This window comes from Protopterus annectens, chromosome 5.part0, assembly GCF_019279795.1.
Source record: "Protopterus annectens isolate FY-2018-M chromosome 5.part0, PAN1.0, whole genome shotgun sequence".
In the NCBI taxonomy this organism is placed as follows: Eukaryota; Metazoa; Chordata; order Ceratodontiformes; family Protopteridae; genus Protopterus; species Protopterus annectens.
The window spans coordinates 660,782,733-660,788,696 of record NC_056735.1 but is presented as its reverse complement, the minus strand read 5'-3'; positions in this window follow the sequence as shown (position 1 = coordinate 660,788,696).

The window sequence follows — 5,964 nt, the reverse complement described above, 5'->3', positions numbered from 1 at the left end:
ATAACATTACATTCTCTGTTGACTTTACCCTCCAGCACACATGGGTATATATGGGTGTTTCAGATGTTTATTATACTGAAGAATACTACCTAGATATGCAAGCTGTGGTTAAGGTATACTTTTTAACATGAAAAACATCTCTGACTTTATTGGTATTTGAACCAGGAATTCACAGATACTATGCAAATGCTGTGACCATTACACTATTGACATTAATGTTGCTTCGGCCTATTCCCTATTTAGATGATTTCTATGTGTAAGCTAGGCTAAGCAAAGGGCGGAGGCGCCCAAATCCACTGAGCTTCACTTACTCTTGAAATAAAAACATAACAAATGAAATAAGAGACTATAAATTAAATTCCTAACTACATTAGGCATAACCCCTCACTGACACACTTCATGAGAAACCTTGATATGTGAATGGGTAACAGAATATACACCCCTGGTATCATGTGTCCCAGAACCATACAGCCAGGGGGTGGGGGAGCCCCTCCAGTTTTATAGCTGCAAGACCTGTTGGGGAAATTAAATGTTGTTGATGTTTCACATTAACATGCCCTATGTAGATCACTAAGTGCCCCTATCACCCTCTGCCACCCCAGTCCTCAGCTTCCAGCAACTCTGCCTGGAATCACTTCATTGGCTATGCTTGACAGAGGCTCAGTTATTTCATCAATGGTGCGGAGAAAGCCAACAATCCAAACACAATGCTCTGCGCGTAGGTACTGCATGGCCCGGAATATACCATAAAAAACACTCCTGGCCAGCAGATATGTGAGTCGAAGTAAAAAATGATGAAAACACCAACGGATTACAAAAAACCCATGACTTTAATGACCAGACCGGTTTCGGCAAAAAATGCCTTCTTCAGTGATACATAGTCAAAAAAGCAGAAGCAATAAGTCATGAATATTTATAAACACACTCAACCAATAAGAAAATGTCCAACCCATAAAGGAAATGGTATGTTCCCGCTCCCAAAAATACAATTCATAAATCAAGATTATGAGAATTAAACTCAACATAATAATATTAATAATAAATGTGACAGCGTGAATAAATAAAATAGACAAGGATAGCATATAACATTGTATGCAGAATAATACAAAAAGCCCACTGAACTTCCTATATATTCATATAATAAGCTACATTTCATTGGAACATTGAGAAAAAAAAAATATATATATATATATATATATATATATATATATATATATATATATATATATATATATAATATGGCAAAACCATGGGGAAAAAATGATGCACAAAATAATACATCTAAATGCATAATCTCACCAATGAAATATCACCTCACAGAACCATATAAACGGAACAGATATAAGATAGGTAAAAGTCACAAGACCATGAAAAATCGGATGTAATCTGTTGGACTAACATATAGCCATGATAAGTCTGACGTAATATGTTGGACTAACATAATACACAAAAAATGTAAACAATATAACACAAAAATCATAGATCACAATTATACCAATGGCATATGTGTACATTATAAAAAGTTGTAGTTGTAGGTCAACATGTAGTCCTGGTAGAGAGGACACTTAAAACATGGTATCCACTTGTACCTAAAATGGACAAATATAGTATTGAGATTGTTGCAACCATATACCAATACAGAGACATTTGACACAGAGGGTATAAATTAAATTCCTCGTAGAGATTGTAGTTATAAGTGATCATTCAGACCTGGTGGGAAAAGCGCTCTCAATGTGATGATCCAGTATTTTTCTTTATGATTTAAAATGATATGCCATCCTTGAGAATTGTTCCAATCACCAATAATTCTATCAATAATCATAAAAGTAAAATAAGCATTTGGATGTTTCAATGTGTGACTAAATAAAGCATTGGTGTCTTTTTTATTCTTAATATCACTTCTATGTTCATTAATGCGAGTTCTAAGTGATCTGGAGGTTTGGCCAATATAGAAGGCCGAACATTGACAGGTGGCTAGATATACTACCCAGCTAGTGCTACAATTGCCAAAAATTCTGCAATCGTACACTCTACTAGTATTCTGGCTAGTAAATTGTTTGAGTTTACAAACCTGTTTACAAGATCCACAGTGACCACAAGGAAAGGTTCCCAATAATTCATCCCCAGACATAGTAAGCTGCTTGTATATTGCCCCCCCACTTTCCTTATGTTTGAAGTGAGAAAATCGTGAACCCAATGTTTTTCCTCTCCTATATGTGAATCGGCACCGAGATCCCAAAAGTTGTCTTAGCTGTTCATTAGCCATTAGGATGTTCCAATGTTTGTTTATAATGCCCTTAATGACATTATGATTTCTACCATAAGTTGTAACAAACCTTATAGTAGACAGAGATGAATCACTAGACTGTGTTTTGTATTGTAATAAGGTGTTTCTATCAACACTAGTAGGCCAATCCAATGCCCTAGCTATATCCTGTTCTTTATAACCTCTATTGGCAAATCTCTGATATAAATCCAAACTGGCTTTCTCATATTCGAATGGTGTAGAACTAATACGTTTCTTCCGCATGAATTGAGACTTTGGTATGTTGCTGATGGTGTGGCGTGGATGCATGCTAGAAGCATGCAATAAGGTATTATATTGGGGATATTTGCGGTAGGTCTTAGTATTCAAAGTATGATCACTGTTCCTAGTAACAGTAACATCCAAGAAATTAATAGATTGTAAGTCATATGTTACCGTAAACATTCTCCATATATTGCCATTGAGGTACTCAACAAATTCCTGCAAATATGTGTCATCCGCCCACCACACCATCCAACAATCATCCAAATATCTACGCCATATATTGATTTCCACAAGATAGATGTTATGTAGCGGTTCATAAATCATGTATTCTTCAAAAAAAGCCATAAAGAGATTGGCATAAATGGGAGCAAAAGAAGCTCCCATAGCTGTAACCTGGAGCTGCCAATAGCATTCCCCTTGGAAATAAAAATGTTTTTGTTTAACACATGTTCAGTCATACAAATAAGAAGTGTATTAAATCCAGGAGGATATAGAGCAGACCGATCTAACCAATATTGTAGTGCTTGTAGACCTGCCCAGTGTGGAATACTGGTATATAAGGCTTTGACATCTAGTGAACACATAAGCCAAGCAGGTTCCAGCTGTGCATCCTGAATGATCTGTAAAAATTGTGTAGTATCTTGTAGTCTTGCCCGGACAAAGCTCAAAAGAGGTTTAAGATGTTGAGTAAGAAACATGGATAATGATTCAGTCAAGGATTCGATGCCCGAAACAATTGGTCTTCCTGGAGGGTTAGAAATAGATTTGTGAATTTTGGGGAAAAAGATATAAAATTTGTTTCTGTGGATCTTTAACAGTGAGGTGTTCAACACTAGTCTTACTAATGATACCTTCTTCCTCAGCTAAATGCAGGAAGGAATCAATCTGCTTTTTAAAAACTGGAGTGGGATCAATGACCATATGCATATAACATCTAGTATCAGAAAGTTGTGATCTGCCCTCACTGAGGCAGTAACCCATATTCATAACCACCACTGCTCCACCCTTGTCTGCTGGTAAAATTGCAATATTGTGATTATTGCGTGATTGTTGTAGGGCAATAGTTTCCGGCGGTGATAGATTATGTCCAGGTATAGTATATTCCTTATGTTGGAAATGTAAATCTCTGAGTACAGGCTGCATAAAAATAGACACATGTTTATTCATTGGAGGCTGAAATTCAGATTTGAGAAATCTGAATTTGGTAGATCTTTGAGGATCTCTGTCAACAAAAAACAGTTTAAGGTTAAGATTATGACAGAAACTGGTGATAGCTTTAACAATATGATATTCATCTGAGAAAAACCTGGGTACAAATCCAAGTCCTTTATTCAAAGGTTTTTCTTGTTCATCAGACAATGTTACATCCGACAGATTCAAAACATTTTGATATTCACAGTTAGTTATATTAAGAAGTTTTGTATCAATCCCTCCAGGGAGTTGGGTTTTATGACTGTGTTTGTGTTTGCGTCCACCTCTACGCCTGGTGTCATGTCTAAAGGGACAGTAATGTTTGATTTTTTACAATTAGGTGATTCTTGGTGTCCAGCACTATCATTGTCAGTAAATGAGGAATCTTCCCCTGATATGCTGGTATTTGACTTGTCTCTAGTTTTCAGAACAGACCTAGGTCTTTTTCTCATTCTAGTAGGTGTGGACCCCTGTCCAACATCCATAAATCTCACAGTCCTATGTGCCTCAAATGGGCGTCCTCTTTGGTAGTCTAGGTTATCCCTATTAAATTTTTTAATTTTCCTTTCTTTGGTTATTTTCTCATGATTTGTCATCTCCTTAGACAATTTATTGATGGATTGTTGGAAGATAGAGAGATGCTCAAATTTTTTGCATTCCTGACACATTGTTCTAACCTCAACGAGGTTAGTGTCCACCATCCTCCCATAATACTGAGCCAATATATTAACAAATAACATGGATGTTTTCTGAAGGGATTCATTCCATTCCTGGATTAATCTGTCTTCTGATCTACCTACTAGAGGTTGTAACCGGACCCTTAAGCCCCTGGGAGCAATATTTTTGCTCACATGGGCATGAAATAATTTAAGGTGCCAGATATTAGATCTGAGATTTTTTAACCCCTTAGTTAAAGAATGAAGAGCCAACACACTGTAGCTATGCTTCTAAATGCCCTTGGGCAGATAGCCTACTACCTGTCTGTGAACCTCTAAACTACAGGCCATCACAGACATAATATGTGAATAAACAGAGCTTTCAGATCAAAATATACAGTGAAAAATCACCATGTAGTCAGAAAACAGTTAAGTACAGCAAGAACATACAGAACACTGATACTTAATCACTCCAAAAGCCTATCTTGGAAGCTAGAAGACTTGTATAAGTTTAAGGCTTTCTATTGCTTACCAGTAGGTTACCTACAGGAAAGATGAGAAACAAGCACAGATGGGTAACATGCATGCAACAATACCATACCGGCATGCATGTGTCAGCCTTAGGCTTTGGAATACTGGCCAAGACTATTGGTGCCCCCCATGGTGCCTTTTTTAGGCAAGTCTCAAAGGTGATTCCCACCTCCATAAACAGCACAATAGTGAAATCATTGAGGGTTATGCTTCTCAGCACCAGGGGTTGTAATCACAACATGCACGCACTCACAGCACTCCTCCGTATGGACAACGTCAACATCTGTGCAGTAACTGAGACCTGTTTTAAGGTTCCTGAGAGCACACCAGCACTACCGGACTACAACCCATATCACACATTTCGGCCACAGAACATGGACTGACACATCAGGAATACCTACACCTCCAGGTTAGTGGGGCAGCATGATACCTCTGAGATCATTCATGTGCAGCTAACATCAGCCACAACTGCAACGCAAACTGTGGCCTGCTACAGATCACCCTCCATGACCCAGGACCACCACTCCTCCTACCTGGAGACAGTGGAAAACATGACAGTCCTACCAAACACCCTGGTGTTAGTCAACGTCAACTACCCTACTATTAACTGGGAAACTTACTCGAATACTCACTTCCAGGCCCAGTCCTTCCTGAAATTTATTACCTCATATGCCCTGTGTCAGATGGTAAACTCCCTAACGAGAGGTGGAAACATACTAGAAGTGATAATCACCAACATGGGTCACAGGTGCACCACAGCAGAGGTAAACAGGTCACTGGTTAGATCTGACCATGGACTATTCACGGATGATTTCCACACCCAACCATCTCCCCCACCCAAGGAAACCATAGTGAATACCTTTCCTACAGCTTAATTCACACTACTAAAGACAGAGGTGGGAGGTTTCACAGCCCCCACACTAAGGGAAAACACTGCTCAAGATACAGAAAGATTTACAAATTAACTCTATAAGCACCTACAAGGATTTATGGATCAAGTCATCACTGGTAAACCAAGACTTGCTCCTCCTAGACAAGGACACCAGTCTGGTGGAC